The sequence below is a fragment of the Nymphalis io genome, chromosome 23, assembly GCF_905147045.1.
Source record: "Nymphalis io chromosome 23, ilAglIoxx1.1, whole genome shotgun sequence".
Taxonomy (NCBI): domain Eukaryota; kingdom Metazoa; phylum Arthropoda; class Insecta; order Lepidoptera; family Nymphalidae; genus Nymphalis; species Nymphalis io.
In genome coordinates, this window is record NC_065910.1 from 3,352,719 (window position 1) to 3,362,847 (window position 10,129).

The following is a 10,129-nucleotide window of genomic DNA, read 5'->3' on the forward strand; positions in this document are numbered from 1 at the left end:
TTCGTGAAATATTCGTATAACTTTTTTTTAATGTTTTTCGGTAGGCGGACGGGCAAATGGGCCACTGATGCAAAATGGTCATCATCATAGACATTGGCGATGTAAGAAATATTAAACATTCCTTACATTGCCAATGCGCCACCAACCTTAGGAACGAAGATGTTACGTCCCATGTGCCTTTAGTTACTAACTCACTCATCCTTCAAACCGGAACGCAACAAGCCTAAGTATTGCTGTTTAGCGGTGGGTGGTACCTATTTGAGGAGTGGGTGGTACCTACCCAAGCGGGCTTGCATAAAGCCCTAGAAACTAGTAAAATTACTTAATCGCTGTTAAGATTTTCTTATCATGAAAAATTGATACGTATAAGTAATTCCAATGGTTGGAGAAAAGATAACTAAATAAAATTGACCTCGAGTTGAAATGACGTCATTGGTCGAAAATTTAATTTTTTTAATGATTTGTGAATGAATTACGTTTTGATTTTCGGCGAAGCTATATGATCGTTTAGTATAAGTAGTAAGGTGTTGTTATTTAAATAATTATACATATTGATCAAGAACTGTTTTTAGTACTTAATGTAGAAGAGATATTAGCAAATCGCATAAAAATATGTAACTAAGGTAACTTTACCTGCTATTGAAATATAGGATTGGTTGCGTTCCATAAACATTGGAGTCAATAATTTTCATAATCACGAACGATATGAGAACTCGAGACAGTACAGTGGATGTTACTCGTAATCATAGAGATAACGCTTATAATCTATTTCGTTATCGACTGTGAAAGAAAACATTAAGAATAAATCTGATTGCGTCGAATTAAACCAACCAACCCTCAGTAGAGCAGCATGATGGAATAAGCTAACCTTTCTTTATAAGAACTTTACCCAGCTGAGGTAGACAGCGACCACAAACGATTTGAATTTGAATTTAGAATGTAATAACAATCTTAGGTTGTTATATAATATTATATACTTTAATCCGAGTCTTATGGCTCTTCATTCGACCTTAGTCTATGACGAATATCAATTGACAATCATGCGTTCGGATTTGACATTGGGTATAAAAATAAAACATTTCTAAACCCTCATCATTTTCTGCGATGAAGTGTGCTTGCTAGAACCTACACAGTTTAGTATCTATAAAAAAAAACTTAAGTAAATTTTTGTATTTAAAAAAAAAAACTAGTTAACTATGTTTGTGATCCAAAGATCAAATTTCAATGGATTATTTTTTTCAAAGTTTTAAAGCGTTCATTTTAAATATTTTTTAATTTAAATTTAATTACAATGTCAATAAAAAAATAATTCAACAGAATATCACTAAATTCAAACCGTATAGTATGATTATTACTTCGAAGCTTATAGAATGTATGGCCTGACTTGTCAATTAAATTATTGTTAGCCTTTCTCCGTGAAAGAGAAAGATAACATTTAAAAATAGATTTGCTCTGTCAGTTACTCTTTACTTAGATAAATATAAATAGATTTGAAAGCTTCGTTGGCAAATGAGAAATGTTCGTACAAAATTAAACCAAAGTAAACATTATTTATATTTAGAGCGCGCCTAAAGTCAGCCATATTTCAGATTTCCCCGCGCCTCCCTGACACGGTTCTTGCGGTGCGCGAATTCATTTCTATACTTTTTATATCTACAACAGAATTGTTTTTTTTGTTTGCCCCTATTTTAAAGAATGTTGTGTGATTCTTCTATCTACCTAAAATATTATAATTAAAGCGCCGGCACTTTATTTCAACAGCGCCGTAGCGACTTATTTAAGAAACAAATATATTTTTCACGGTACGGTTGATATGCGACAGATTTAGTTTTACGTGTAAAGAAAATGTTATAAAAATAAAATGAAAGGATTTTACAAACAATTTCTAATGTCAGTTCTATATTATATGTAAATATAATTAATTATTCAATATTTGTCTCAATAACAAAAAAAAAAAAAATATGTAAAAAGGACATTTCGAGAATTTTTTATATCGAGAAGCTTAATTTTTTGTTTCACATCGAACTTAACCCTGGAAGGTATAATGTAGTTTACATACAATATTTTATTTTTTAATAATAGCCCAATGGAATACAAAATCAATTAAAAAAATACTAATTTTGCTTTATATCTGATCTTGAAGCCAAATTATTATTTTCTGCATACACAATCCACGTATGGGATGGTTTTATTGGAATCAGCAAGGTCAGTCAACACTGAGTTTTTGAAATACACATTTATTGCATTTATATAAATATATACTTATACAAGCCATTTCAATGGATTCATATCTTTTAAGAGTTCTTATTAGTTAATACTTTGAGACAACGCTGAACTTTTTATTTAAACTTACATTTCTACTGTATCTTTGGTAAGATTAAAAGCTTATATAAGCTGTACGGAGCCCGTTTTGAGTGCTGCAGTACCCATATCGAAATACATATTAGTAAGCCAGCCGATCTACGGCTTTGGGATATGAGTCTGTCTCGTATATATGTTAAAATAGTAGTTTTAACAATTCGTATAGTTAGACGTTTGAGCAGGTTAATATTAGTAGGTAATTATGGCCGGCAGTGACGTAATTTACTATGAGCGTAGGAGCGATAGTCTAGGACAGCATGACATTCATTCGTTCTATTTTGAGTTGCTCTCAAATTTAAGGAAATTGTTTACAAGATAACGACATTTCAAATATTGAACTGGATTTAACCGACTTTTCAGTATTCGGCCACATACTTGGTGCTGAGCTGACCAGTATTATATGACAGCTTATTTTTTTTTCTTCATGTACTATTACGTGCGATGACTGCCAAGACCAAGGCGCATTGTTTAAGCGCTGATTTGGAGTTGCATTGTAGTTTTCCTAATATTCTTCCGGTGTCTTTCGATCCAGATAAATTAATTTAAGAGTAGTTAACGGACGTTTACAAATAATCGACTAAACATATAATAAGTATTCCTCTTAATATATTAAAAAATGTTATATAAGGAATGCATTATTGTTTTAAGTAAATTAAACAAAAATATATTATGATTGATTTGTATTGATAGAAGTTACGTTAATTTAGAAAGAGAAGGGGAGAAAGCCTTTCTTGAATATGGTTTTGGCGGCAATTTTTTGAAAAGGAAAGTTTTCCCGCGTAAATCAATGTTTTTATTAGTTAAATACGCAGACCATAGACGTTTTTGTTGCGTTTTCATGTGATACCAATAATCATTTGCATAACTCGTACTCCTGTTTTTTAGCTTCAAGAAGTTGTATTTGTATATTGTCTGCTAATATTAGTTTAATATCAATCTTTCCGCGGCATACATATATATTAATTATAATTATTTCACATTGACATGTTAATGAGTCGATCTAAGATTTAAACAAGTCAAAGTTTTTTCTAGACCATCAATAACTGTTCTCTCAATTATTATAGGATTATGAAAATATGACCCCTATTATGACATATGACAAATGAATATAGTCGATATTAAATTAAGTTTCTATAAGTTAAATATATCGTTTGACAGACGAAATGTTCCTGTATTGACGAGAAACTCCGATTTTTAAATAAGTATATCGTGTTTAGCTTCTGTTTGAAATTATTTTCAGGTGATCTCAGAATAATAATTAAATTCAATATACGTATAATAGAAACAAAACAAAACTGGGTTTTTGATATATTTTAAGTATTATAATAAGATAGTCTACCTTTTAAGAAACTTGCGATTAATATCGTCTATATTCAGTTTTTTATATAATAATTATGTAAAAATATTTTATATACTATTGAATTAATAATTTTAAGAAATTTAGACTGAATATATATTATTGTTATAAATATTTTTCGTTTTAGATATAACGTTTATACGTATTTTTTGGTTTTAGTTTTCAAAATAACTAAATTCCAATATTCTGTCTCATTTGCAATATTTTTCTAGTCTTAAGAATTCGAATTTGCAGGGTTGTTTGATATACATAAAGAATGTTTTATGATGAGTATTATAAATGTGGGTATTACTTTGCAAAAATCCGCAAATGACAAATAAAATATTACTTGCAAATATCTCGTAATTTTTTTATTAAATTCAAACTTATTAATTATTTAATGATTTAACTGGTTATTAAAAAAGAAACAAAAATTAAAAGTTCCAGTAAATGCTTTTATAGAGGCTTTGTATACGCAGACATTTAATTTTTTTTATAACTACATTAATTACGATAATATTCACTACGTTAATATTCCTTATATGTCAAGCTTGACACGTATTATATAAATGTATTTTTTTGTTCGTAATGATTTAAAACAGTTTACATTGACTCCATACCCAGTCCAATCCAGCGTCTTGAAAACGTCTTCCAACGCGTTGGTGAACAGTTTCGGGGATATTACATCCCCCTGTCTCACCCCCCTGCGCAGTTGGATCGCCTTCGTCTTACAGTTCTGGATGTGGACAGTCATTGTAGCGGCGTTGTACAGACATCTCAGTACCTCGATATATCTCCAATCGATATGACATCTCTGCAATGAGTCGAGCACTGCCCAGGTTTCGATGGAGTCAAAGGCTTTCTCGTAATTCACAAAGCCATACACAGCGGCTGATTGTACTCTTCGGTCTTCTGCACATCTGCCGAACAGTATGGATGTGGTCTACGGTGCTGTAGCCTGATCGAAAGCCGGCTTGCTCTGGGGGCTGGAACTCGTCAAGTCGTCTGTGCGAGACGGTTCGTGACGACTCTTGAGAACAGCTTATACACGTGACTCAGGAGGGAGATTGGTCTGTAGTTTTACAAGAGGGTTTTATCACCTTTCTTGAAAAACAGTACCACCTCACTCCCGCTCCACGTTTCCGGGGTCTTCCCATATTGGATGACGGAATTAAAGAGGCTTGCTAGCTCTTTCAGGACCGGAGTCCCGTGTGCCTTAAGCAACTCTGTTGTGATTCCGTCATCTCCCGGAGCTTTGTTGTTTTTAAGCTGTTCTAGAGCCGCCCTAATCTCGCCTTGGTCAACGACCGGGAGCTCCTCGGAGTAATGGCGCATAAGCGGGGCGCGCTGGTCATCAATACTGATTCCCACGGGTTTATCCGATCTTGAAGAGAACAACTGCCCATAAAACCTCTCTACTTCTCCGACAATCTCAGGCCTAGAGATAACGACCCCACCATTTTCAGTTTTAATTTTTGTCAGACGCGGCCTCCCAAACTTGCGAGCGAACACTTTCGATCCCCGATTTTGCTCAATCGCAGCCTTGATGGCACGGGTATTGGAGCATCGGAGATCGCGTCGCGTCAGCGTTTTTATTGTTCGGTTTAAGGTCTTATCTAACAAAAACGATGGTAGTTCTCGTCGTTTCCTCATTAGCTCGAGTGTCTCAGCAGAGAGTTTTGGTACGTTGTCTCTTCTCTGTGCCGGAAAACACTCGCGGGATGTGTTTTGCAGTATTTTGACCAGCTTGTCGGTTTTCTCATCAATACTGCTTATGGTTTTCAACGCGGTGAATTGATTTTGAAGTTCCATTTGGAACTTTTCGGAGTCTTGAACAGCTTGGAGCATGGTAGATCGGAGAGTAGACCTCATCATTCTCGATCTTTCGGCTTTGAAGTCGATATTTAGAGTGCCTCGAACCAAGCGGGGACCACTTCCGGTCTCAAATAAACCTGTTGATCACTGAGACATCTCTAAATATGTGCCTTTTATTCGAAATGATAAAGTCTATCTTGTTCCTTGTCACGTTATCGGGGCTTCGTCAGGTCCACCTCCTCTGGGGCTTCTTTTGAAAGAAAGAATTCATCAAAAAGAGCTCCCTGCGCTTCGAGGAAGTTTACCAGCATTTGCCCCCTGTGATTTCTGCAGTCCAAGCCAACTTCAGCCAAGGTCCGACTTTCGATTCACCGCTATCTTGTACACTTTAGCATTAAAGTCTCCCATAACAACATTGTAGTGGGCCCTCGAGGTGTTGTTGAGGGCCTTTGGGATGTCCTCGTACATCGTTTCTACCACATCATCAAAGTATGCCGAAGTTGGCGCATATACCTGTACAACCTTCAGGGAGTACCTGTCGGAAAGTTTTAGGACAAGGTACGCTACCCGGTTCGACACACTACTGATTTCTACAATGCTGTTAATGAGATCCTTTTTGACTAAAAAACCGATACCACCCTGGGAGACTTCATCACCTTCGCGGAAGTAGAGTAAGTTACCGGATTCTAGAGATATCGTGTCCTCCCCCTGTCTTCGGACTTCACATAACCCCAGTATATGCCAGTTTATATGACTTAACTCTACTTCTAATTCGGCGAGGTAATGGTCCAGCCTTATCGAGCGTCCATTATACGTTGCCATGTTTAGTCGTTTTTTATAATAGCCTGCCATTAACAGGTGATTGTTCGCACCCCCTGCCCTGCCGATACCGCGACCGCTACGTTGGTCGGGCCTAGCGGGCTTGCCGGTAACTGGGGGCCTTTTTTTAAGCGCATCTACCGTCTGGGAAGGTTTGCCCATACTCGCCGCGCCGGGCAGGCGTGTTGGCAAGCGCGATAGGGGGTTAGGTTGTTTATGGGTGGGACGCTGCTGCCCATCCCCCCTTTTCCCTGTCACTTAGTCGCCTTTTATGACACCCATTTGAGATAAGATTGGGGGAGTGCAATTCTAAGCCGGCACTCCACGGCACACGCACGTTACGTACTTAAGTAAATTAAATTAAAGGAAAACTTTCTTTCCTTTAATTATATAGGTTATATTGATGTGACTTTAACGTGATTCTGTTAAATGTTTGTCTGCGTGCATACCTGTATATACAAAGCTGTTGGTTCGGGTACGTGCGTTGGAATGGCAACGGAGCTTGGTTTGTGCAAGAGTAAACTAGCCGAAGGCTGGACAGTTGCAAAGTTTGACTTCAACGTAAAGACAGTCGATGAAGCCAAACTTGAACTAAAGGCAGATTTGCTACTGGTGAAGAAATATTATAATGTTTCAGGGAATCCAATTAATGATCTTGTACAGTTTTGCTTGTTTGTCGGTTGTTTGTTAGTTTGCTTGCTTTTCAACACTAAAAAACAGTGTGTCCAAAAATAATATTTCTTCTATTGACGACATTGCCGGCACATAACTAAAAATACAATGGAGCGCCAATTGGAGCGTGATTAGTCCCACCATATAAGTATGGCATTTCGCTAAAGTCAAACGTATAATAATTCGTTATAAATAGGTAATAAAGTCAATTAATTGTTACCTCCACGAGTAGCCCTGACTATCATTTTTGTTTCATTCATGACGTAATTCGTCTACGTATAATGACGTTTTACGGTCTAATTTATACTGCGGCTTCAAGAAAAAGAAAAATGTAAGGATGATTGATTATAATATTTGTATGTCTTAGAGTCGTAATGTTACACATTATACATAAGTTTACATTACATTTTACATAATTTTGTTAAACACTCAGGGAACGAAAATGAAACAAAATTTAAAATATATTATAAATGAAATGAATGTATATTGAAACACTGTATATAACATGTAATGCCCTAATAACAAGTCTGATAAAGACACAGGATAGTCACGAACTTGCAATTTAGATGCTAACTTTGATAGTAAAACTTAGAATATTCGAAAACTTAATTTTGGATTACACATAGAAAGCGCGCTATTTTCCATCGAGAGTCATAGTTTGTTGATCAAAATTTACATGCTAACCGGTACCTATCATGTGTAATTCAGCTTAACATATATTTATAATTGATTGTCTCGTTGATTTAACGGCTATTTCATAATACCTTGAGGGTCCCATGTCGATGAGTATCGTCATATTACCTCAATAATATATCTAAGACTACCGACTCATATTGCAAGGTGCATTTTTTATTTAAAGAATACGTTTTACAAAAATCTGTTTTCTTATTTTATAAATGATTCTCACGGTGCCTTTAATAAATTGCTATCATTAATGTTTTTCACACTTTGTACATATATAAAATGACTTAACGATTTCAATTATTTTTTTAATATAAAGAAATTACTTTTTGTGACTTTAATATACAAGTTAGACATATGCTGTCGCTGAATTTTTTGTAGTCATTATTAAGTTGTACAACTTTTATCTAGAATTCACTCATATATCTCTCATCGTTAAGGCAGTGTTCGTAAGAAACGTTTTCATTCGACCGTTTTTTCTCCGACTTACTTTGCAAATCCGACTACCACGAAAAAGAATTTTCATTTTTCGAATTAATATATAGCCTATGGCACTCACAAATAATGTGGTTTTCTATTGCTAAAAGAATTTTCAAAATCGGTTCTGTAGATCCAGATATTATCTCTTACAACCTCACAAACTTTACCTTTTTCTAATCTAATATATAAAAATCTCGTGTCACGGTGTTTGTGGTCAAACTCCTCCGAAACGGCTCGACCTATTTTTATGAAATTTGTTATGTATATTTGGGAGGTATGAGAATCGGCGTAAAGTATATTTCGTACCGCTAGTTGATAAGGGTGTCCCTATCCCGAATTTATTTTTCTATTTTTTCGATATTTTTTATTTGTATTTTATTTAGATTTAGCATCAAAAAATACATATAACCCCAAATTTTCACTCTCCTAACCCATCATCCCATTTTGTAATCACGATTTTTGTATTTTTGTATGAACGTCATCGAAATTTTCTTCTTAATCGAGCTTCTCGAGAATGACATAGTCGTCTACGTCATTCACGAGAAGCTCGATGACGCTTCGAGAAGCGTCGCGTCATTTTGACATTTCAAAATTTGTAAAATATTTAACGATTTATTTAATTGATAAGAAAAATAAACGTGTTTATGATATTGAAAAGGTTGGTAAAATACTAAAAGATCAAATACATTATCGGTATGCCGTTTTTATCAGTAAATACAACAATTTGATATATTTGTGTGTGTTACAGTGAAAAATGCCAGCAAGACGCATGGGGGCCCATTTAGGCCGTCAAACTAATAAAGCATCAAGCATGCGTAATAATAGAGCAGAAGGAACAGACGAAGAAATCCAACAAAATAACGAAAATGTGCGTATGAGCATGTCACCATTGAACTGTTTGCTCATCGGCACGTATAGCAAGGCTGTTCCTGAAGTCCATACGCACACAAAAAAATATCCTTTTTCCCCAAGCACATTGTTTTTTTTGTTATTTTAATTTAATTTGTGCTTTAATTTACACGGGACTTATATCGTGTCTTCATCGAAATTTTAAATTTATAGAGGAAAGTCAAGAAACCGAAATTGTAGCAAGTATATTTAATACAATCTTCAAAAATGAGTTAATAAACAATGTAAATGAATTCAAGTATACATACATTACATACATTCAATATACACATGATTCGAGTGTTTCCTTGACAGTATAATCATAGAAATGATAGTATAATCATATGCTTATTACTTTATAGTATACTCTGTTTTGATTGTTTGAAACTTTTAAAGATATTTTTGATGTTTAATTTATTGTTGAAGGGTTTACTTTGACACTATTCAAAATAAAATCCTTTAGAATTAATGTCATTATTCTGAATCAAATTTAATTATTTAATGCAATAAGAAAAACTTAATTCCATTTAAATTCTGTTAGCAGTGTCATCTTTGAACAGACTATGTTTGTTTATATAGTTTGTGTGAGTTGAGTAAAAAAATTAAACTATATTTCAAAAAATATTAAGCAGTAATTCAATTTGTCTGTTTTAATAGAAACTGTTTGTTGCTAATAAATGAATCGTTTGAAAGGCAATAAAAAGACGTGGTTGCCTCACTGGAATTATAAAAGGATTAATTTAAATTAATATCTTAGGAGTCACGGCAAAATTAAAATTCTCGCGCAAGAAAAAAAAAATGGTGATGGCCAACGATGTGACAGTGAAATAGCCAGCGCAAAGATTATTTTCCATTCGTATGTACTATGTTTATCCCATATTCAACCGCCAAACAGCAATATTTAGTATTGTTATGTTCCGGCTTAAAGGGCGATGGAGCCAGTGTAACTACAGGCACAAGGGACAATTTAGTTCCCAAGATCGGTGGCGCATTCGCGATGTAAGGAATGGTTAATATTTTTATAGTGCCAGTGCATATGAGTGGGGGTGAACATTTACCAATATTATAAAGAAAACA